The sequence below is a fragment of the Bombina bombina genome, chromosome 5 (assembly GCF_027579735.1).
Source record: "Bombina bombina isolate aBomBom1 chromosome 5, aBomBom1.pri, whole genome shotgun sequence".
In the NCBI taxonomy this organism is placed as follows: domain Eukaryota; kingdom Metazoa; phylum Chordata; class Amphibia; order Anura; family Bombinatoridae; genus Bombina; species Bombina bombina.
The window spans coordinates 829,880,716-829,907,460 of NC_069503.1; positions in this window are offsets into that span (position 1 = coordinate 829,880,716).

Genomic DNA, 26,745 nt, shown 5'->3' on the forward strand with positions numbered 1-26,745 from the left:
ACATGGCCAAGGTAAGAAAGGCTGAAAGACGACCACCACTGAACAAGACACACAAGCTGAAACGTCAAGACTGGGCCAAGAAATATCTCAAGACTGATTTTCTAAGGTTTTATGAACTGATGAAATGAGAGTGAGTCTTGATGGGCCAGATGGATGGGCCCGTGGCTGGATTGGTAAAGGGCAGAGAGCTCCAGTCTGACTCAGACGCCAGCAAGGTGGAGGTGGAGTATTGGTTTGGGCTGGTATCATCAAAGATGAGCTTGTGGGGCCTTTTCGGGTTGAGGATGGAGTCAAGCTCAACTCCCAGTCCTACTGCCAGTTTCTGGAAGACACCTTCTTCAAGCAGGGGTACAGGAAGAAGTCTGCATCCTTCAAGAAAAACATGATTTTCATGCAGGACAATGCTCCATCACACGCGTCCAAGTACTCCACAGCGTGGCTGGCAAGAAAGGGTATAAAAGAAGAAAATCTAATGACATGGCCTCCTTGTTCACCTGATCTGAACCCCATTGAGAACCTGTGGTCCATCATCAAATGTGAGATTTACAAGGAGGGAAAACAGTACACCTCTCTGAACAGTGTCTGGGAGGATGTGGTTGCTGCTGCACGCAATGTTGATGGTGAACAGATCAAAACACTGACAGAATCCATGGATGGCAGGCTTTTGAGTGTCCTTGCAAAGAAAGGTGGCTATATTGGTCACTGATTTGTTTTTGTTTTGTTTTTGAATGTCAGAAATGTATATTTGGGAATGTTGAGATGTTATATTGGTTTCACTGGTAAAAATAAATAATTGAAATGGGTATATATTTGTTTTTTGTTAAGTTGCCTAATAATTATGCACAGTAATAGTCACCTGCACACACAGATATCCCCCTAAAATAGCTATAACTAAAAACAAACTAAAAACTACTTCCAAAACTATTCAGCTTTGATATTAATGAGTTTTTTGGGTTCATTGAGAACATGGTTGTTGTTCAATAATAAAATTAATCCTCAAAAATACAACTTGCCTAATAATTCTGCACTCCCTGTATTTACATCAGCATTTATTAAAGAGATTGGTCTATAGCTCTAGCAGAGTTGGAGATCTTTGCCTTCCTTGGGAATGGTTAATATGTTGGCTTCCAGAAATTCCTCTAGAAGGAAGCCCGACTTGGCAGCTGCATCAAATAATCTTAGTAAAATAGGGAGCAATTCCAGGGAAAAAGATTTGTAAAAGGTAGCCGGAAATTCATCAGGACCGGGTGCCTTATGACTCTTCATGGACTTTACTGCCCATTTAATCTCATCGAGGGAGAGGGGGCGCTCCAGATCCAAAACTGAGTCAGGAGGGAGTTGTGGTAGGTCCAACTCCTTAAGAAATTTCTGGATAGCATCACCATCCAACAGAGGGGTTTCCGGTAGCTCTCGGAGATTATATAGACCATTATAATAGTTGGTGAATGTCTCACCTATGTCTCGAGGGGAATAAACTAAACCATTCCTCGCTTTTAGGGAGGGAATTCTCCTCTGCTGGGTTCTAACTCTAAGTTTTGTAGCCAATAGTCTGTCAGTTTTATTCCCTTTATAATAATATGATTGCTTGAGTTTGGATAGGTTAGCTTGTACTCTTAGAGTTTCTCTTTTGTTGATTTCATCCCTGATAAACCCCACTAACTGGGCTGTTGAGTGGTCCGGATCGCGCTTATTGGCTAGTTCTAGTTTTCTTAAGTCCGAATATAGTTTCGCTAACGGCTGCCTATGTATGCGTCTCTCTTGGGACACTTTTTTAATAAAATAGCCCCTCATAAAGGCTTTGAATGCTGCCCATACGATCTCAATGCTGGTGCCCCCCATATCATTTAAGAGGAAGAATTCTGAGATAGCTTTAGATATTTCAGGTGCGTCTTTCCCAGTAAAGCTATGATCAAATTGTCGCCACGTTGGGAAATTAACAGGTAGGCTAAGCGGAGAAAACTTGATACACACAGCATCGTGGTCAGACCACGGGCACGGAGGTATCGAGGGGCATATGAAAGAGTCTAATGACCAAGGATCGCACAGGAAAAAATCAATGTGAGATTAAGAACCGTGAGTTTTTGAAAAGTGGGAATAGTCTCTCTCAGTTAGTGAAAGCTATCTCCATGCATCAAAAGGTTGAATTGGTACATTAATTTACAGAAAGCATTGGAGGTTGAGATAGTGTTACGGTCAAAGTGGACTATGGTAAACTAAGCGCTGTAGACTCCTAATGCTCTCTTCCAAATAGATCCCCTAGCGGATTGAAAGAAACAGAACGAATAAGGTATGGAAAGGAGCGCTATAAGCTTAATAGGATGTGAACTCAAGAATATGTGCAATGTGGATATGGGTGACCGCAGTCTAAAATTTTAATACAACAAGTGATATACAATAAAAAAAAAAAAAGTTACATTAAAAAGTAGCATGGATCCATGGTACGTACAAAAAGGGGTACAAAGAGGGCTAAAATGCAATAATAACTGAGTATTCACACAAAGCTAAACATGCAATCAAGCAACAATGGTAAAAATAGAGATATGGGATTGGTCAGCTGGTACAAAGCAAGTGATTAAAGCAAGTGGTGCTACACAGTGGACCTGGTGAACCAATATGACAAATAACAATGTCCAGATATGTGATCAAACAAGAGATCAAAAGATAAAAATGGGATCAGAGAAAAATGTAATCAAACGATAGTGATCAAAAATATGTCTAAATTGTCTTTACTGCAAAATAAAAATAGAAATACTCCAAAATACGTTCCAAAATGAAAGTCAAATCCTCCAGTAAATTGAAGAACTGGAGGATTTGACTTTAATTTTGGAACGTATTTTGGAGTATTTCTATTTTTATTTTGCAGTAAAGACACGTTAGACATATTTTTGATCACTATCGTTTGATTACATTTTTCTCTGATCCCATTTTTATCTTTTGATCTCTTGTTTGATCACATATCTGGACATTGTTATTTGTCATATTGGTTCACCAGGTCCACTGTGTAGCACCACTTGCTTTAATCACTTGTTTTGTACCAGCTGACCAATCCCATATCTCTATTTTTACCATTGTTGCTTGATTGCATGTTTAGCTTTGTGTAAATACTCAGTTATTATTGCATTTTAGCCCTCTTTGTACCCCTTTTTGTACGTACCATGGATCCATGCTACTTTTTAATGTAACTTTTTTTTTTTTATTGTATATCACTTGTTGTATTAAAATTTTAGACTGCGGTCACCCATATCCACATTGCACATATTCTTGAGTTCACATCCTATTAAGCTTATAGCGCTCCCTTCCATACCATATTCATAGTGTTACGGTCACTAGGGCGATCTTTGGGGGTCTTTTTATCAAGGTGAGGATCCCAGACCAAATTAAAGTCACCCCCTAGGAGTAAATGGCCTCTCTTGATTTTTTTCTAGTTGAGTTAAGAAAGACCTAAGGAATGGGATTTGCTTGGAGTTAGGTACATAGATGGAGACAAGAGTGAACAGAACCCCATTGAATTTACCTATAATGATTAAAAAGCGACCTTCCGGATCTCTTTCAATGTAGTCTATATCACAAGTGACAGACCTATGAATTAGAATTGCAGTGCCTCTCTTTTTCTGCAAGCATGGGGCACATTCACAGACCGGGAAATACTTGGAGTCTTGGAAGAACCGGGAACCCTCCAGCCCGTGTGTCTCCTGAAGAAATGCAAAATGTATCTGGTGGAACTTAAGGTAATTCAAAAGCAAACTGCATTTTGTGGGGGAGTTTAAGCCTTGCGCATTTAGGGTTCTCTTTTTTGAGTTGAGACATGATAGGGGCCAGGGAGTAACCTAGGGTTGTGTAAGTCTAGAGGTGTGAGTGAGCCAAAGGTCAAGGAATCAGTCAAAAAAAAAAAAAAGGGGAAAGGATGGGATGAGGGGAGGGTAAAGCAGTAAGAGGAGGGTGGGGTATAGCAGTAACTGTTCGGGCACACTTCCAAAAGCTGCTGTAACGGGGTAGGAATAATATCTGGAGCAAGGGATAGATGAGGAAAAGTGTTATTAAAACACACTTTTTATACTACAGTTCCAGAGGGCACAACTCAATTTGTGGGGGGGGGGGGGGAGAGAGCAACAAAAGGAATAGCCCCCTCCTCCATTGACCATTTGGTAGGTGGCTGCTAGCCGAGTGCACCCCTGCATGAGGGGCACACCCTAGGCCGCCCTATGAAGTTAAGGCTACATTAAATAATGAATGAGTAATGTGAGAATATGGATAGGGTTTGTGTGTGGTATGTGTGGGAAATTGCACAGGGGAATTGGGAACTATTTATCATAAGAAAGGATGTTAGAGGAAGGAGTTCCATACTGGAGTCTGGACTTTGTGAGGTTCGTATGAATCCAGCCCTATCTGGTATTTTTTTTTTATATTGAGCCAAATAAGGCTGAGATGGGTCAGATAGTAATTATGCAACAGGGAGAGGGAGGACCTAAGGTCTAGAAAGTATAGTGCAAACAAATAGCAGTAAAATAACACATATTGTGAAGTCAAAGAGCACAAGAACACAAATGCAGCATAAATGTGACATAACAACAGTAACATCTAGCGCTGCGGAATCTGTTGGCGCTCTACAAATAACCGATAATAATAATAATAACATCTGCTAGTAAACAGGAACAATTTCCTATCGCTTTAGAGTAGGTGCATGGCCAAACGGCAAACCAGCCTACCTAGCCATATCCCTGCGTCTATATCTAAAGGTAACAAAGTTCTACAACCAGGTCCTATTGACCTCTATTAACTGTAGTATGCATCTAGCCAATCAGGATTTTGTTTTTATTGAGCCAAGTAAGACTCAAATGGGCCAGCATGTATCAATATAACAGGGAGTGGGATATCCTGAAGCCTAGTAAGTGTAGCGCAAACAAATAACAGTGTAATAATACATATTCTAAAACCAAAACACACACATGCTACATCAATGTGACATAACTACTTAGATATCAACTAATGAACAGTATCAATTCCCCATAGCTGTACGAAGGGTGCATGGACCAGCGGCAAAATCAGCCTACCCGGCCATGTCCCTGCGTCTATATCCATAGGTTACAAGATTCTGCAAACAGGCCCTATAGGTTACTATCATCTATAACAATTAAGAACCAAACTAAACATATAAATGCATACATGAGTCCATGTAGATATTGTCAGGGTCTTGACAGGTGCATCCTCCTCTGCATTCCAGTTGGACATGAGTTCGCATTGAAAAGATCAAATTCCAGGACCACATACCTAGGATGAGGCCCCGGGTATAGGTCCCCTGTGCCTACAACAAGTAAAGGGCAATATATCTAATGAAAGACAATGCCCAGACCCCTTTACTCTCGGAGGTTAGAAACTGGGGTTTCCTGCTTTGTTGCTCTCTCCGGGGCAGGGGTTGCCACTCTGCGGCTTTAGAATTGAGACGTTCTTTAGATGTGGAAGGGCGATCCGGGAGAAGATCCCTTCTCCGAAGGAGGTCTCTCGTCTGCTGAATGTTGGAGGCTACATACTGTTGATCATCTTTGGTAACGAAAAGTCTAACAGGAAAGCCCCATCGGTATTTAATGTTGTTATCTCTTAGCACCTTTGTAAAGAATTGAAAGTTTCTTCGTAATTGTAAGGTGTGGGGTGAGAGGTCTGGGAAGACTTGCAAACAGGTGAATTTATCAGGTAGGGTTTTATCTCTCTTGATCGCCCTAAGTAGCTTTTCACGGAATGTGAAGTAGTGCAGGTGAACCACTACATCTCTGGGTTTGTTAGCCTCAAAGGACCTGGGTCTCAAGGCACCATGAGCCATGTCTATAAGTGACTCCGGGGCAGTGATGGAGCCTAGGACAGCAGTGAAGAATTCTTGGAGGAAGTCCCCCAGCCCCTGAGGGATACCTCTTATGTGCACATTGTTGCGGCGTGACCTGTCCTCCAGATCGGCCAGTTTGCTCTCGGGGTCTGTAATTTGGAGAGCAAGGTTCTGAGAGTAGCTTGACAGATTGGTGTGCTCTACTATAAGATCCTCCTGTTTGCACTCCAAAGTGTCAGTGCGCTCCCCTATAGCGGAAATGTCCCTTTTAGATTAGCGTGCGATTTCTCAAATTTCCTGGTTAATGAATCATGATGAGACAAAAGTATTGATTTGATGAAGTCAACAAGATTGTTAGATATCGAGTCAGGTTGTGATGAAGCGGTAGAGTGTTGTTTTAAGGTGTTCTGAACTTGTAATTCCAGCGTATTTGGGTGTTCTGGATTGTCTTCCTCCGATGAGGTTTGAGCGTTCAATGTGGAAGAACGAAAGTGATCAACTAATGTATGTCTGGGTAATGAATTACCCTTCTGCTTCTTCCTGATAGCTTGGGACATTTTGCAAGAGATAGGTGGAGGTTGTTAGACTGCCCGGAAATCCTATTCCAGCTAAGCCAGAGGTTTCTTTAGAGTGAAGGGGGGTTATCCACACAATGTAGCCTGGAGGTGGGTAGTCAATGGGGAGAGGGCCACTTAAATTGAGTTTAGAACATTGTGCAGGTTGGTGAACTGTTTAGGTAGGTGTTTTACCCTGGTTTACAGCTCCTACGTTACCCCCTAGAGGAGGCCTACTAAAAGCTGCTGTTTGCGAGAGGTAAAGATGCCAATTTTCTACTGGTAAGGGAGAGGGGCACACTTAGACCTGTGCAATTTATTCAGAAGACCTACACCAATAATGTTGATTCTACAAGTGCAGAAGGACCAAAACAGTGACAAAGGGGAGTGCAAAGAGAGGGTCTGGGACCATAATTCTCAGGTTTCCACAGGAATCGCAATATAGAGGTATGTGAGAGATCAGATGGTGCTTGTGGTTTCTCAAGCAGGTACTATAGTTGTGCAGTACTTGACGAAAGAGTGGGCCCCTGACTGATCTGGAGTAATTAGGTCTGTGCAGGGTCCATTACAGGGGATCTGTGCCTTGTCACCAAGTGCTCACTAGAAGGGAATGAGCTTATGCACTGTGTCTGCAGGCCCTAAGTGTCATCTCACAGACCGTCAAGGAGATTCTGGTCAGCTAGGCCTAAGACCCAAGATGGCTGCTTCACGCGCCTCAGTGTAAGTGGATGTCATATGGGAAACCCTCTCACCTGATCACTCTAGTCCCAGTCCTAGATTTCGGTTATCTGGTCCTCTAATGTGGGGAAAAGCAAGGCTCCCTCTGAGGCCCCTCAGGTAATCTCACAACTGTTGCTTTCTGCCACAAGCACGGCCGCCGGCCAGGTGGGTCACGGAGTGTCAGATGTAGTGTGCAGAGCTGCGGACTCCTTATCTTAGATCAATAGGCCCCTCTGTGGAGACTGTTGCTCCCCGACCCTCCGGAACACAGAGAACTAGGTAGTAGTCTTGGTGAGGTGGTGATTACTGGTCCGCAAACTCCGCCTGATACTGAGTCAGGGGGTATGAGTCATTCAGAGAATGAAATGTCAGATAATGATCAAGACAACAGTCAATTTGGTATTAACCCTAAACCGATACTCAAAAGTCACAAAGACCAAAAAACGGTCAGGTTTGTAGGCAATACAGCTGATACCCTTGTACACTCAGGCAATGGTAGACTACCTCCCAATACAGCGGTCACAGAAGTGACACAACTACATTAGAGAAAAGAGATGCTAAAGATCTTGATCAGTTTTTTTATACTTCCCCAGTGAATCCCTCCCTAAGAGGAGGAAGAGGAGGGGAGGGAAGAGGAATAAGAAGAGGAGCAAGGGGAGGAAGAATGAACCATTCACAGTACTACCTGAGACAGAACAAGAAGCAGGTCAAATATCAACAGGGAACACAGCTATTAATAATAATGTGATCAACCTGACTGACTATCCCCTAAGTGACAGTGAACTCAAAGTTTGCTCAAAGAGCAAATTCAATCTATTTCAAACTTTGGTAGATGTCAACAGGTTAATTTGGAACATGACACTCAAGAAACATTTCAGACACCAACAAACCAATAATTCAGGCAGTAGGGACACCACACAAAGGCCGGCAGACATTACTACTGACAATATACACCTGGATTTCTCTGAATTTCAGGATATTGGAAATCTGGTTAGCCTTGAGAGAGAGGGACAAATACAGGCAATGGAAATTAATTCACATGGGGGCTTTAGACCCAAGTCAGTTTTCTACCCAGTTCAATCAAGAGGGGACATTTTGTTATCCTTCCAAAAAAGAGTTGAAGTGTTATCATTCTAATTTATCTAAAGAAGAGAGGAAGGCAATTGACACCCTAAAAAAGAATGACCAACTAGTAATTAAGATGGCAGACAAGGGTGGGAACCTTGTGGTGGGGAGCAAGGAGGCTTATAAGGATGAGATCTTAAGGCAGCCCGCTTTGACTATAGATCATTACCAGGTGACCCCACATAGTCTTCTTGAGAGAAATTAGGTCACTACTAGATGATGGCCTAGAAGAAGGCCATATTGATCGAGACACTCACGACTACCTAGCTGTACAAGAACCAACTATACCCATTTTCCATATCCTTCCAAAGGTCCATAAATCCACTGTGGAAGTTAAAGGGCACCCTATCGTTTCAGGTATTGGGACTGTATGTGAACCACTCTCAGAATGGTTGGACAGTTTGCTCCAACCATTGGTTTCCAACCTCAATAGCTATTTGAGGGATACTAAACATCTTTTACAGATTATTGAAAACTGTAATTGGGAACCACACTACAGTTGGTTAACTGTCAATGTGGTATCCCTTTACTCTTCAATACCACATGAGATGGGGTTGAGAGTGGTAAGGTTTTTCTGGAGAGAGATACCACCTACAGATCTAACTTCATTAACTAAATAATAGAAGTAACTAGTTTTCTTCTCAAACACAACTATTTTAGGTTTGATGGGAATTATTTCCTCCAGATAAGGGGCACTGCGATGGGGGCCAAATTCGCCCCCTCATTCCCTAATCTCACAATGGGATGGTGGGAACGTAGCGCCATATATGGAGGAAATAACAAATTTGCAAACAAAATCAAGTCATACTATAGATTATATTATTATAGAAAGGAAATATGAGAGAAGTGGCTGATTTAGTTAATTACCTCAATCAGAACATATGGGGTTTGAAATTTACATTTGAGTCCAACAAAGTCTCAATCTGCTATCTTGACCTGAAATTAATATCTAATATGGAAACCAAAAAGGTGGAAGCAGGAAACCAATTTCGGGGAATACCCTTTTGCAGGGAAGAAGCAGTCACCCAGTAAGTGTACAAAAATCCATAGCTAAAGGACAATTTGTCAGAATGAAGAGAAACTGTTCTAATAATCAAGAATACAAAAAACACAGTGAGGATTTAAAAAATCGACTGCATGACAGAGGGTATAATAAGCAGATGATTGAGAAAGTGACAAAACAGGTGGACATGACAGACAGACAAATTTTGTTAAAAGATACACCAAAGACAGCCATAACAAGACAAGACACAGAACAAGTGACTTTTGTCACCCAATACTCTTCCAACTATAACGAAGTTTGTAAGATAATCAAAAGACATCTACCTATGTTAACAGCAGACGAAGGACTGACTGAGGTAGGGAAGAAGGGGTGCAGATTTTCCTACAGAAAAGGAGTTACCATGGGCAATATCTTGTCACCAAGTGACTTATCACAAAACCATGAAACTAGCTCTTGGTTAACATCGAAAGGGATGTATAGGTGTGGATATAGCCAGTGTATCCCCTGTAGTTTTACACAAAGAGGAGAAAAAATTAGATCAAATTTAACCTCTAAAGAGTATCAGATTGAGAGCTGTGTAAATTGCAGGTCAAAATTTGTAGTTTACATGGCCTGGTGCACTTGCTCAGAGAAATAGTACATTGGATGCAAATCCAGGGAGGCCAGGGAGAGAATTCGCCAGCACCTCTCAGATATAAAGAGAGCAGATGCTAGATCAGAACTAGCCAAACACTTCATACAGGAACATGCCAGTTCTAATTTGACCTTCAAGTGGAAAATAATAGAAAAGTTAAAAAAATCAAAAAGAGGAGGAGATCTGAACAAATTGCTGTTCAAAAGGGAGGCTTTTTGGATCTTCTCCCTGGCCACCAGGATCCCCAATGGATTTAATTCCATCTATGACATAATAAACTTTTGGGAATAAGCGAATATCAGGTTCTGAAAAACCCTATGATACGACATGATAAGACATACATTTGACAGCGTCTCTGGAATTTGAATACATATTATAGGACTAGTTATGCATAGGCTTTTAGCCAGTCAGGAAATATTATAATCCCAGTATGACATGTTCACAGTTTACACAATTTGTGTTTATATCCTAGAGCTGTTAGTATGTGAACAATAGGAGAGTAGTTATCCCGAGGTTAAAAACCTTATGTTAAAAACTTTATTTTACGATCTATACCCATAACAAAGACTAGCTAGCTTCATATCATTTAAGTAAACTTGATAATTCATATGAGAACTATTCCACAGAGGGGAATTAGGGTATTCTAGAATAGTTATACCCTACTTCCTTTTTCAATGGTATCAGTGCAGAATAAGCATTTAAAAAATAAATGAGAACACTTAAATGGTTTAGTAAGAGTATTAGTACCCGTAAACAGAAGAGCATAATTTCCTACTGCTCACTAGTATAAGTGATATACTAGAACAAGTGATAATGGTAAAGATGAGTGTAATGTCTAGGAGTCGCAAGAGTACAAGTTATAGTGCCCAGTAGAGTGTAATACAATATAATCATATTAATCCCTGGAGTGTATGTTTTCACTGTATGTTTTCATTATACATTATATATTTTTCATGTATACTGCTATACCTTTTATGCTGGTACATTTATTGTTTATGTATGCATATTTATTCAAGCTGATTGTAGACAGAATTATTACATACAACAGTGAGGACTTTTTGCGGTTCCATAATAGTACACATTATAGCTTTAAGGTCTGTTACTTTAAGTAATTGCAAAAATGAGCAAAGCTACTATGTAATACAAGGTAGATCAAGGGTTAAATACATTAGTAGGTGTTAACATTGTTGACTGTTCAAGTGTTTTTCAGTGAACCAATGAGTAACAAGCTTAAGGTATAAATTTTAATTGCACATTTGGTTTTAATTATGTCCATAATTAAGACTATGGCCGAAACATGTCAGACTATTTGCTGCCTAAAGCTGTTTGATATTATCAAGATATCCTTTTAACGTATGTTGAATAAACTTGGACTTTTAAAGGAAGAAAGTGCTTGCTGACCTCTTTTCAAACTTATTGCTAAGGAACTTTTCCCTATTGAGCTTAGCACCTTCGGGTCCACATAGAATCCTTTGCAGCACAGCTCCACTCGGTCATTGGAGGCGTAACAGTCACAGGTATAGAACGCTACAGACAGTGTGGGAATCCAGGAGGCTGTCGTGACTACAAGGAGAGTCTTTTTCCCCTCAAAGGTTAAGCAGGTAACCTTCCGGTTTGGTGAGCACCCCTCGTTTCCCACTGGGCTGCGGAAGCGGTTGATGGGGCTACGAGAAGATCCGGATGTAAGTTTTTACCCTTACCTTGGGGAGAATTTTTCAGTCATTCGCCTGTGAGTATCCTACTGCATATCCTAAAACAGCCCATTTCTCCCGTTAGTTACCAGACTGCTTGTAGTTTTAGAGCACAGTTTCACTGAGGTAATATTGACTTTTGCTTACTATATATATATATATATATATATATATATATATATATATATATATATATATATATATATATATATATATATATATATATATATATATATATATATATATATATATATATATATATATAGATAGATAGATATATGTGTATATATATAGATATATATATATATATACTGTATATATATAGATATATATATATATATATATATATATACTGTATATATATATATATATATCTATATATATATACTACATATATATATATATATACTATATATATATATATATATATATATACTGTATATATATATATATATATATATATATATATATATATATATATATATATATATATATATACATTGGAGCCCTTTGCAGTCAAATGGAAACATGTTAAAGCATATTTATGCAATATTCATTTTACTAACTAGTTATACTCTGTACTCACTGTAAACATTTTACATTCCAATGTTCTTAACATATGGTAATTTGTTGTATTTATAATTAGATATTTCTATATATCTGTATATATCTATACCTATATATTATCATCTATATATATAGGTATAGATATATATTGTACCAAAAAAACCCAAACATCAGCTAAATATATAGAAATATGTATTTATGAATAAATATAACATATACTGCAATATAAAGAACATTGGAATGTGAAATATTCATATTTCCTTGTCAGGTTAGCGCACTTGAGAATATGTAATCGGGTTTGCGTGCGAGTAGGGTGTTGAGTTTTTCTCCCATTTTTCTTGCTCCATTAACTTCTATGGGGGAGTATGTTAACACGGTCGCAACATTCTTACTTCATCTTTTTGCGCGCATCGGGTGAGCGCATGAGAGAAAACTTTTTACTTTCAACTTGTAATACGAGCACAAGAACATCTCATAAGAACATCTATTTGTAAACAATGAAGGTATTTTAAGTATCCAATCAGGATGCTTATTCCGAGACTTGCAAGGGAGCGTGCATCTGGCATGTGCAGACACAGTCACTTATTTCCCACTTCAGTTTAAGGAAGTTAAATCCCATGACCTCAAACTAAAGCGAAGTATGAACTCAGCGTTTTTAAGTTATGCTGGATCACTTTCAAGTGATTTAGCATATGGGGAATAAGCCCCTTTAATAAAAAATAGTAAGCATAGCTCAAATTACACTTTTAATGAATTTTAAAACAACACAAATGCAGTCTTCAGAATGATAGCATTGTTTGAACACTACAATGTTTAAATAGTAAATTTACTCAAAATTAAGTGAAATTGTTAATTGCAGACGTCATAATATTTAAGTTTAAAGGGACACCATAGTCATGCTCATTGGTCTATAGCTACTTATACTAATCAACATTAACAGAAAGTACATATCCAGCAATGAATATTAGTAGGATGCTGCATTAGTTTTATTTAAAATTTTAATGCTTTTACTTCAGATTTTGGCATAAGTAAACGCGATCGCTTGAGCGCAATTGAATTTAATTATCTCTGGTTAACTGTTTCAGGGAACAAAAAGGTGTCATAAAACACATAAAAAATAAATTTAAAAGCACAGTTACACTTATAATAACACTGTCTAATAAAAAATATTAAAAAAATGATTGCACAAAAAAGTTATAAGGTCTCAAAGACATGAGGTCACAGGTGTTAGAAAAAAGGCAGGCAAAGGGCTTTAACATACATATACATCTGTAACAAAAAACAGGGGTGCCACATGGCTTAGCACAGTCGATTCAATAGATGCGGATAGATAATTATGATACATGCAAATGTGTTGTTGGTGTAATGAATATATCATAATGGTTTCTTCCAGTTGTTGCTATTTATATTTGTTGCAGTTTATATATTCTAACACTAGGGAGAAGCATGAGGTATAACAGTGAAATTGGTGTGTTATCTTCAGTTAATAAAAAGTTCTTGAAGTTGAACAATGGTGCAATTATGAGTTCTGTGCATTTATAACAGGAGATCATTACATGGTGTCAGAAGTAAACAGATTTATTTAAGTTTGTCATGGCTGCAAGTAGACAGCAAGTGCCTCCTATGGACTTTGATAAAGGCAATGTATCTGAGCACTGGACAAGATGGAGAGAGCTCATGGAATTATTATTTGCTGGCCCTGATGCTGACAAGTGGACACAGGAGCAGAAGACTGCACAGTTTCTCATTTGCATTGGAGAGAAAGGCAGATGTATCTGCAGATCATGGAGTGCTAGTGGAGCTATATCTGCTGAAGGTAAAAAGGATCCAAATGTGCTATTTGAGAAGTTTGAGGCATACTGTAATCCTAAGAAAAAACATAACTGTACAGAGAAAACTGTTTTATGAAAGAAATCAGGGTAAAACAGAATCTATATATGAGTGGGTCACACAGCTACATCTCATAGCTAAAGACTGTGCCTTTCATGACTGTGATGATATGATAAAAGATAAAATTGTGATGGGATCAAATTCTAGAGAAGTACAGGAAAAATGACTGCTAGAAGAGGATCTAACCATAAACCCTGCAGTAAAAAAAGCTAGAGCATATGAAACATCCAGAGCTCACATGCAGTTAATTCATAGTGGCACGTCACAGACACAGAAGTCTTACACATGGTTCAAAGGAAAAGTGAAAGTAATCTGTTTCATAGCAGAAAAGCAAATAACCTTCAGGATTGTGCAGAGCAAACTAGAAGCTGTACTAAATGTGGTACAAAACACACTAAGAATCACATAAGAGATAAACTTCCTATTAAGTCTTATGAACCCTAGAATTATTAAACCAATAAACACACAACAACAGGTTTTGGGCTAAAGACCGGTCACGGTCATGATTATTATATAAAAATAAACCTCTTAAGTTAGGCTATTTAAATATGCCAACTTAGGCAACGTATTAATAATAATCACAAAGAACTGTATAAAGTTCTTAACAAAGTGGTGGCGGCAATGAACTAGCTAGTCTAACCCCTACTGACAGACAGCCAGGGCCCTACACGGTGTTTGCAGCATGGCACGGATTGCACGGGCCCAATTGACTGAGAGAGAAAGCTGTAAGCTAGTAGAGCTATTTGGCCTACGATTTGTAGGGGCGAGTAACCCCTAGGTCTGCACCTAGCGGGCGTCACCTCCCCCATCCTAGGGCATCACTCTTCTCTCTCCCTGCCCGCTCTCTGGGCCCTGACTGACCACCAGCTAAGGCATAAACAACCAGCCCAGTAAGGCGACCTCCTCAAACGAGTCGTAAAAACACGCCTGAAACAGGTGGAAGGCTACAATTAAAACCTGGGCTTAGAGGGCTAGTTCACATAAACCTACCCACGCCAGCTTGCACCCTAACCATTACCACTTTGAGCCGCCACCTCTTCTTCCAGGGACGGGCAGGCGGAGAATGCTCCTTTGAAGTCTGGAACCAGGAACAAAGAGGGCCGGATCCACTGCAGCCATGACCTATAAAGGTAAGCAGAAATACCCGCCCCCACGCTTGAAACAATGTAGCTGACCTAGTACCCTCCAGACTTCAACTCAGTTATCCCTTAATTTTGCTACAGGCCCACTAGAGGGCCCTCCACTTCCATAAGAGATAAACTTCCTATTACGTCTTATTAACCCTAGAATTATTAAACTAATAAACACACAACAACAGGATTTGGGCTAAAGAGGGGTCACAGTCACGTTTATTATATAAAAATAAACTTCTTAAGTTAGGCTATTTAAATATGCCAACTTCGGCAACGTATTAATAATAATCACAAATAACTGTATAAAGTTATTAACAAACTGGTGGCGGCAATGTGCTAGTCTAACCCTACTGTCAGGGTTACTGCTTGCTAATGATCTGTCCCTTTAAGAGCCTCCTATATCAAGCACTTCCCCCCAGCATTCATTGCTGGTTAATTGAGAAAGGATTCACAGCACAAGCGTTACACTGAGAGTTTTCCTCACTCTCCAACAGCCTCATAAATTCTTATTTGAAGAGTTACTGATAACATCTCTTATTTTTTATTCCTACATCTAGCAGCTCTTCTACTCAATTCAACACTGGAAGATATTTCATACTATAAGGAAATCAAACAAACTCGGCATCAAACCCTGAAGCATTTACAAGGTAACAGGATTCAAGCAGCTTCATACACAGCACAGCAAGTAGCGGTGACGTCATCAGCTGCAGCCGCAACCGCTCTCCCTCTGAGTACCACGCTGCTGTTCATAACAAACGGACAAGTAACAATTCCTGTGTTCTCAGGTCAGACCTAATTATTTTATTATTAATCGTTATCCTTACTTAATTTGATGAACTTTACCTGCCTAATTAAGGAATACTATATTTTACGTTACTGCTTAATTTGAACTGTTTGCATTATCAAATGCCCTGAAAGTAATACAGTTTATGAAGTTAATAAACTGTCACTTATTGGGCAAATAGTAATACATTATATGAAGCACTGACAACGAATTCATCAAGCTTCTTTTATGTTACAAACCTTCTTTTGAGGAAATTGTTGGTTCTTATTTATAAAACAAAATTAAATGCTTGTTCAAATTGCTACAAATACAAACTATTACAGAATTAACCAGCCATAAGGAAGAAAGGATTTAGTGTTTGTGTACACAGAATTATCCTATACTAAACATATACTTTCAACAGCAATTATGGAACAAGATCTTTTAAGTGATAAAGTTCAAGTCCTGTCAGACAGATTAGAAGCTCTATCAGGTTCTTTCCATGAATTACAAGTGGAAAATCAGGCTTTGAAGGCCTGCTTAAGAGAGACTCTGGCACCTAAACCTGCAAGTGCAGATTCTATCCCTGAACCTATGGTCTCCCCCCCAGAAAAATTCTCTGGTGACCGTTCAAGATTCAGAGAGTTTAAAAACTCCTGCTTGTTGCTTTTTCAATTAAAGCCACGTACTTATCCCACAGAAAGATCAAGAGTGCTCACTGTGATATCATATTTGAGGGGGGAACCTAGGGCTTGGGCTGACTCTTTTTTTGAAAATGATGATGCAATACTGGGATCTCTAGATGAATTCTTTGATCAAATGTCAGCATTATATGATGACCCTTTCAAACAGGTCACAGCTGAAAACTTACTTAGATCTTTAAAACAAAGAAAGAACCCAGTGGAGTCTTACATCACACAATTTAAAATTTCTGCCCGTGATTCGGGATGGAATGAGGTCTCCCTTAAAACTCAATATCGTTTAGGATTGTCTGAGGATATAAAGGATGAACTTTCACGCACAGGTATTCCAGATTCATTGGAAGATTTCTTTTCTCTCACTATTAACATAGATAGACGGCTTAGGGAACGCCGCTCTGAAAAGGCTAGCGGTACAAAAAGCTTTCTCTCCACACCTGTTTATCAAACTAAGGAATCACCACAACCTATGGACATAGGCTTCATAAAGGGTCCCCTCTCCTCTCAGGAAAAGACTAGGAGGAAGTTGCATAGTTTGTGCATGTATTGTGCCTGCCCTACACATGAAGTAAAGGACTGCCCAGTTCTGGCTAGGAATAAGAAGGGTAGGTTGCCTAACATCTCTGAATCCCTGTTGATGAAAACCATTAAACCATCATATTTAACTATCCCTATTATTTTACAGTGGGATCAAATCAGGATAACAACTGAAGCTATCCTGGACACCGGCTCATGTAGAAATTTTGTTGATTTTTCTTTTGTGAAACAGAATAAAATACCTCTGGTCTCTAAGAAAACTCCAGTCTCTGTGAAGGTCATTGATGGCTCTTTTTTAAAATCAGGTCCTGTCACACACCAAACTACACCATTACAGGTAATATCTTGCACACACATCACAGAAACACTCACTTTCGATGTCATATCTTCACCAATGTTTAATGTAATCCTTGGTATAAATTGGTTTTGTAAACACAAACCAACTATAAACTGGAATGACCTCAGTTTATCTTTTCCTCATCTCACTCAAAATAGTGAGACATCATCAGATTTAATTATGCTACAGGTTGAGGATAATATTTTACCCAAACAATATGCAGACTTCTCAGATGTTTTTAATAAAAAAGAAGCTGAATGTTTGCCCCCTCATAGGGATTACGATTGTCCTATTGATTTACTCCCAGGAGTTTCAATTCCCTATGGACATATCTACCCCCTTTCTAAACCAGAACTAGAACACCTTAAAAATTATATCGATGAGAACCTCCGAAAAGGTTTTATAAGACCTAGTACCTCTCCTGCAGGTGCAGGCATATTTTTTGTTACCAATAAAGATGGCACGTTAAGACCAATCATTGATTACAGGGAATTGAACAGGCGTACCAGAGAAAACAGGTACCCCCTACCTTTAATCCCTGAATTAATTGAAAGATTAAGGGGGGCCTCAATTTTCACTAAATTGGATCTTCGAGGTGCCTATAATCTTATACGAATGAGAGCTGGCGACGAATGGCTCACTGCTTTTCGGACTAGATATGGGCTATTCGAATATACAGTGATGCCATTCGGTCTGTGCAATGCCCCAGCAACATTCCAATGCTTAATCAATGATCTTTTCAGAGATATTTTGGATGTATATGTTGTTGTCTATTTGGACGATATTCTAGTTTACTCACAAAATTTAGATCAACATAGAATGCATGTTAGAGAGGTTCTCACTAGGTTACGAAAAAATAACCTATACGCTAAACTAGAAAAATGTATATTTGAATCAAATAATATCTCTTTTCTGGGGTATAACATCTCTCCTGAAGGAATCAAGATGCAAGATGACAAGGTTCAGGCCATTCATAATTGGCCGACTCCTCAATGTACGAAAGATGTTCAACGTTTCCTTGGCTTCTCAAATTATTATAGGAAATTCATTCCTGGATTTGCTGCTATTACCAAACCTCTTACTGAACTCACCAAATTGAATCATCCTTTCAGGTGGACAAGCCATACTCAACAGGTATTTGACCTTTTAAAAAATAAATTCACTACAGCACCCATTCTCCAATACCCGGATTTAGAAAAGCAATTCATCCTGGAAGTTGACGCTTCTGAGTTCGCAATAGGGGCAATCCTCTCTCAAAGGAAATCATTCAAAGAACCCTTACATCCGGTCGCATTCTTCTCTAGATTGATGCAACCAGCAGAGTTAAATTATCCAGTTGGCGAGAAAGAATTACTTGCAATAAAGTGTTCCTTCGATCACTGGAGGCACTTGCTTGAGGGTGCAACACAACCAACTGTCATATATACTGACCACAAAAATCTGCAATATCTTCAGTCTAATCGAACTCTATCCTCCAGACAATTACGCTGGAGTCTTTACTTCTCTCGTTTCCATTACATCATTACCTACAGGCCTGGTACAAAAAATGGCAAGGCTGACGCCCTCTCTAGACAAGGTCCTAAACCTATAATACCATGCATTCCTACTACTATTGTTCCTAAGGACTCTATCATTGAAGTTATAACAAGTCTAACTACAGTGATAAAAGATGCTACTGCTATTGATCCATCAGTACCTCATACAGATCTTACTTACAATTCTGATGGCTTACTCTATAAGGACGGGAAGCTATACATACCTACAAATCTTAGATCTTCAATCTTGAAAACAGTTCATGAGTCCCCCCTTGCTGGACACATGGGAAGGGATAAAACTTTGGATTTACTTAAGAGATCTTTTTGGTGGCCTACTCTTAACCTCGATCTCAAAGAATATATTTCTAAATGTGTTATATGTGCAACCTCCAAACCTTCTAAACAACTCCCTGTGGGTCTTTTACAGCCTTTACCTGTACCTCAAGTACCCTGGGAGGCGGTATCCCTGGACTTTATCGTGGACTTACCTGTCTCTAACAAATATACCACTATAATGGTTGTCACCGATCTATTCTCAAAGATGGCACATTTCATACCGGTTACCTCCCTACCCACTTCCAAGTTCACCAGTGAATTGTTCATTCAAAACATTGTAAGACTGCATGGAATACCTAAAACCATCCTTAGTGACCGTGGAACCCAATTCACATCTAAGTTCTGGAGAAATTTGTGTGCTGCTCTGCATATAGAACAAAAACTCACCACTGCTTACCATCCTCAGATGAATGGGCAGACGGAGAGGGTGAACCAGTGGCTAGAGCAATACCTACGTTGTTTCTGCTCTCACCAACAAGATTCTTGGGCCACCTACTTGCCCCTAGCAGAATTTGCCTATAATAATAATAAGAGTTCTACAACTGGCACATCACCATTTTTTATAAATTATGGTTTACATCCAAATTTCACACTACTTCCGAAGATTGACACCCCATGTCCTCAGGTGAATGATCTGGTTAATGACATTTCTGCTAACTTTTCTTCAATTCGTGAACATATTCTTCAGGCACAGGCATCACAACGCAGGTACTACGATCTTCGCCACAGACCTAGTCCTCAATATTCCGTAGGACAACAAGTATGGCTCTCCACTAAGAACCTCAAGATACCTTATCCTTGTAGGAAACTAGGTAAACTCTTTTTGGGTCCTTACCCTATCGTCAGGGTAAATGGTCCAACAACAGTTACACTCCAACTACCATCAACTTTTAAGATACATCCAACTTTCCATGTGTCTCTTATCAAACCTTGCAACCTACCCATAACAAATATTACATCAGAAGACCCAATACCTTCTGCTAATCTTGATTGCCAGTATGAGGTTCATAGCATTCTGGATTCTAGACTACGTCGTGGGAATCTTTTCTATTTGGTTAATTGGAAAGGTTTTGGCCATGAGGATGATTCCTGGGAGCCTGCCTCGAACATATCTGCTCCACGTCTGATTTCCCTCTTCCATAGACGTAACCCTGATCGTCCTAGGCCTTGAACCTCGCTGTGGTTCTTTTTGTGGGGGGCTCTGTCAGGGTTACTGCTTGCTAATGATCTGTCCCTTTAAGAGCCTCCTATATCAAGCACTTCCCCCCAGCATTCATTGCTGGTTAATTGAGAAAGGATTCACAGCACAAGCGTTACACTGAGAGTTTTCCTCACTCTCCAACAGCCTCATAAATTCTTATTTGAAGAGTTACTGATAACATCTCTTATTTTTTATTCCTACATCTAGCAGCTCTTCTACTCAATTCAACACTGGAAGATATTTCATACTATAAGGAAATCAAACAAACTCGACATCAAACCCTGAAGCATTTACAAGGTAACAGGATTCAAGCAGCTTCATACACAGCACAGCAAGTAGCGGTGACGTCATCAGCTGCAGCCGCAACCGCTCTCCCTCTGAGTACCACGCTGCTGTTCATAACAAACGGACAAGTAACAATTCCTGTGTTCTCAGGTCAGACCTAATTATTTTATTATTAATCGTTATCCTTACTTAATTTGATGAACTTTACCTGCCTAATTAAGGAATACTATATTTTACGTTACTGCTTAATTTGAACTGTTTGCATTATCAAATGCCCTGAAAGTAATACAGTTTATGAAGTTAATAAACTGTCACTTATTGGGCAAATAGTAATACATTATATGAAGCACTGACAACGAATTCATCAAGCTTCTTTTATGTTACAAACCTTCTTTTGAGGAAATTGTTGGTTCTTATTTATAAAACAAAATTAAATGCTTGTTCAAATTGCTACAAATACAAACTATTACACCTACTGACAGACGGCCAGGGCCCTACATGGTGTTTGCAGCACGGCATGGATTGAGCGCACCCAATTGGCAGAGAGAGAAAGCTGTAAGCTGGTAGAGCTATTTGGCCTACGATTCGTAGGGTTGAGTAACCCCTAGGTCAGCACCTTGCGGGCGTCGCCTCCCCCATCCTAGGGCATCACTCTCCCTGCCCGCTTTCTGGGCCCTGACCGACCGCTACAAGAGCCAGCCGCCTCTTGCCGCCACATAACTGACAAACTCCCAAACAATCATAACATTTTTATAGAATTCCAGATTACCACAATTTTTTTTTATACTACAGAAAGAAGAGCTTTACAAATAGAAAATGTCTAGTCCAACATCCGTGAGATGGACGCCATCAGGGCGGTAGAGAGCCTTATTGTTAGCTGTTAAAGTATTGTGCCTTATGGCGAAACCTCCTAATGCTGTGACCGTCCCCATCTCCCTGTTTAGCTTCTTCCTCACATTGTACGCTTCCCTCTGAGTAACAATGTGCCTCCAACGCAGTCGTGCAACTACGTTGGACCACCCAATCTTTACATCCTTGAGCCATGCGCACACCCAACGTATGTTCAAAGCCATTCTCCTAATTAGGTCCAAAACTGGAACCGACCCCATGTCATTCCCCCCTAGGTGCAGTACAATAATGTGAGGCTCTCCCCACCTCCTATGAGCATCTTGAAGAAGGGTAGGCAACTCGTCCCATGTTAAACCCCTGCAACCCAGCCACCGAATGATAGCCCTGGATGAGGAGAATCACAACTGCTGCCTGTCTGGCAGACGCAAAGCCCTGAGGGACACCCAATGAACGAATGAGTGCCCCACTATCCATACTCACATCGGGAACAATTCTGCTAACCCCTGTAAGCAGAGAATTTCACAAACCCCTTAATGCCAGACCACCGTGAGCCCATGCCCACCCTTTTTTAAGGTCTAGCCCTATTGAAGGGTGTCCCCCAATGGACGGATATACAGCTTAAATCTACCTGATTTCCACCGCCCTAGCCTCTTGATATCCGCCTCAGAAGATCCACTGCTAGCTGCGCTCGTAGCAGTCCCAATCCTGAATGAATGGGATGCAATTCTGGCAGGGTCAAGACCCGCTGCAGCCGCTGCCCTAGCTAGCACCTTCCCAAATTGAAAAATCAACAGAGATGAGCCATCCGCGTGCACAAAGAACTGCTGAGGACCCTGCGGTCTTGCAAGGCAATACTCTTCGAAACTCCTAACCGGGCAACATTCTGGGAATTCCTGCCTGTGCAGCGAGAGCCAGGCCCCCTTTTCCTCAGGATCCATTTTAGACCTGGGAACTAGCAGTAGCAAGCCACTCTCAGCGGGCCGCACGTGCTCCATTTGATGCCCCTGACTGAGCCCACCCTGGATGTTGCCACCAATTCCCCTACTCTCAAGGCCCCGCCAGAGCAAACGTGAAAGCCGTCCTAATGAGCAAGGCCTCGTACCTCGATGAGCACACTGACTGCAGTGTCCCCACCATCTCCCGCAATCTCAACGGTGTAATGGGCTCCCTACGGTCCTTGTTGCGTGGGGACAGCCATCCCCACCTTTTCAGTACCTGTCTCACCAGAAATGAGCCTGAGTAGTCAGGGATCCCAAATGTTTTGTTAAAAAACAAGATAGCAGAAAACCTGCTCTGAGTTCCCAATCTAGACACCCCCTGTCTACGCAAGCACACCAACCAATCAAGCACATGTACCTGTGTAGCCGAGTGGACCAGGAACTCCTGTCGGGTGGCAAAGCAGACCCAAGCCCTCCAGTGGTTTTCATAGGTACTCCATGTCTTAGGTGCCAAAGAAGCCCTCACTAGGGGATGACACTTTCCCAGCCCCCGCCATCTGTCAAAGAAAAGGAGGGCAAGTTAGGCCATTTATCTCATCCCTTAAGCCACCCTCCTAAACCGCTCCAAGTTTAACCTCGATAGCTCGTCTGCCACCACATTTTTTACCCCAGGCACATGCCGAGCTGCAAAGCTAACATTAAAATTGTAAGCATTGCAACACTAGGTGTCTCAAATACGTGACCACCTTCGGGGATGATGCCAACAAGCGGTTTATGGCATAAACCACGTTCATGTTGTCAGACCAGAAAATTACCGACCCATTAGCCAATTTCTGTCCCCACAGCTCTATTGCCAGTATGATTGGGAAAAAATCCAACAGGGTCAGGTTCTTAGTTAGACCCGCCCTAACTCAATCATCCGGCCAAGGAGCCGTGCTCCATTCACCGTTGAAATAAGCACCATACCCAAAAACCCCCGCCACATCTGTAAAGAGGTGCAGCATTTGGTTTGAAATATGGCCTTTCCGCCATAGGCAGACACCATTGAAGTTTTTTAAAAAGTTGTCCCAAACCTTGAGAGCCTCCTTCATCTCGGTAGACACCCTGATCCTAGCTCTATGCCCCCTAGGACCCTGCAGCTGACTCTCAAGCAGCCTATTAAGTATTTTACCCATCGGTATCTATCGACCCGCAAAATTCAGCAACCCCAGCAGGGACTGTAGTTCCTTGATGGAAATAGAGTCAGCGCTAGCCACGGACGAAACCACCTGCAACAGATGGTCAACCTTGTCCCTAGAAAGCCTGCACTCTGCTGCCCGAGTATCTATCTCAAACCAGACTCCCTCCTCCTACTACATTCTACCCCGGGGTGTGAATAAAGGAGCAGTTCGCCCCCCTGTCACAATGCTTGTCCTGGAATTTCCAGCACTCACTACCCTGCTTTTTTGGCCACAAGGGTGGGCGGCTAACTCCCTGGCGTGACGCTGGTGGGCCGCTTGCCGTGCCCTCTAGCCCCAATTTGGACCACAGGTGGAGATCCTGAGTAGCAAAATGCAGGAGAGGGTTCCCCACCATCTTCCTACGGAAGGCCATGTCGTACACACGCCAGGCACCTTCCTTGAACCTCAAGTGTATATCATTTATGGTATCCTCATACTTGAACAGGTTATGACCCTGCGACTGCTAGTTGTCCACATAACAAGTTGCCAGCACCCGAAAGCAGCACTGCTACTATTCGTATGTTTCAGGTCTCTGCACTTTCTTAGGGCTGGTACCGTCCGCTGCCCTTTCCCTGGCCCTACACGCCTCTGGCGAGAGTTCAAAGATGTTGACATAGCATCTATCCTGAATTTTCTTCACCACTTTTGCTTTCAGGTGCCCGTACAAGGAGTGCACTATACATGGGTAGGTGTCTCCATGAGAGGCTACTTTCCTTGACACCGCCAGGGTCCCCACTCCCGTGTTAGCTACGCTAAAGTCCTGTGTAAACGGAACCACCTCCGTACCCACTGTGGAAGGAACCTTACCCTTAACCTGAGCCGCAACCAGCTTTTTTTTTTATCATTTTAAACATCTCCTTCTGGCCTTTCCCTACTAAGCCCAAATCACCCTCACTCTCTGAGCCTGACTCCCTAGTGGATGCGCCCTGCTCTACGTGTGGTGCTGTGTGCAGTAGGTACTCACCGCTGGGGGCCAATTGCGGGGCAGCTCCTGCTGGCAACGGCTGCGATGAAGAGGCCACCAAGGCAGGCGGTGCTGCTGCCGCTGTATCCTGTCTGGATGTTGATGCCATTGTGCTGGCCGCTGGCTCCACTGTGGCGCCCTGTGAAAATTAAAAAGAATGGGGAGAACTCTGCACAATAGAATGGACCCCTGAAGGGGCCCCTGCCAACCTCCCCTGCTCTCCAACCCCACACATACCCAGAGCAACCGCCACTGCACTGCGGATCACATCTTCACTCACTCCCTGGCCTTCAAGTACACCCACAGCGGGCCCTTGTGCCCCAGAAGACCCTGCATCAACCATCCTCGTACCAAAATTGCATGCCCCCCAGATGCTTCCCTAAGAGATATGTCCTCTTGTTCCTGCGCATTTATCCCCATGCGACTTCCCATATTAGTATTGACCACATGCGTCACATCAACCCCACAGGGAGCCCTTCTGCCACCCGGAGTCTTGTGTGTGGCCTTCCTACTCTGCCCTCTACCCCTCCCTACTCTCCCATCAGGAGCCCGGTCGCCTGTGCAGAGTCTTCCCGACTTACCTTGGAGGACTCGTTGTAGCAACCGGCTCCTGCTCCTTCTGTGGCCTCTGCTGCCTTGTCGGCCACGCTCCTCCCCACTGGATGACTCATCAAGGGAGGAAGCGCGCACCTGTCGACTGGAAGGGGCAGGGCTTAATTCCGTAGCAGGCCCAAGCATACAGGAGGCCACCGAGCCCACAGCAGCCCCAGCAACGGATCCTAAACCACCCGAACTGGCCAAGCACGCCGGGGACAATGTCCCCATGAATGCCTGGGCCAGGACTAGCACTGACTGGATGGCCGCCGGGGTAAGGCCTGCAGCTGCTGCCATGAGGAATCCCCAGCAGCAGCTGCAGCATATGATGGCCCTGCATCAACCTGAGGGGCAGTACCCTGAAAAAAGGGCTGGGGGGCAATGAGAACGCTGGCGGCATGCTGAGACCCGGTAGTGGGCCCCTGTGTAGCATGATCCCCAGCCACATGGCCAGTCATTATATCAGGGGAGACCTGGAGGAACCCTAGATCACCTGGGGCATGGTTAGAGGAGAAATCCATCAATGGTAACCGGGCTCCAGGGCCTGCTGGCAGATTCTGGGGGCCCAGTCCCATCCTCACAGCACTCCTAGTCATAGGCCGGGGGGCTACCCGGGGCCTAGCTGGGGGAGTAGGGGCTACCACATCTTCAGTGTCTGATGCTCTGCTTCCTCTTGCAGATCCCCGCATTCCCGAGACCTCCTGCACGACCTCACAATACCACTTAGGTGGCACAGACTTTCTCCTAGAGCGCTGCATCACTGGATCACGAAAACACAAGAAAGCTCCTTTGAAGTCTGGAACCAGGAACAAAGAGGGTCAGACCCACTGCAGCCAAGACCTATAAAGGTAAGCAGAAATACCCGCCCCCACACTTGCAACAATGTAGCTGACCTAGTACCCTCCAGTCTTCAACTCAGTTATCCCTTAATTTTGCTACAGGCCCACTAGAGGGCCCTCCACTTTCAGTGTCATGCACAGGGAAAAATATACAAATGTCAGAAAAACAACCATTTTGTTAGGGTGTGCAGAAACAACACTATAAAGTATAAGAAGTCAGTGAATCAAGTCGAGCATTATGAAAATGAAATTGATAGTGACATTGATCAAAGTACAATATTTCTAACTATGGTGGATAAAACAAATGTAGAACAAGATGAAGTATATGTTGAGGTTCTTGTGAGCACACAAAACATACCAATTAAATTCAAGATTGATACAGGTGCACAAGTAAATTGCATTCCTGCTAGCACATATTATGACAAGCTGGCAAACATATGTGAGCTTGAAAAGTCTGGTGTGTCAAAACTTGTTGGTTATGGAAGACACCGGCTACATGTACTGGGAAAGTGCTCAT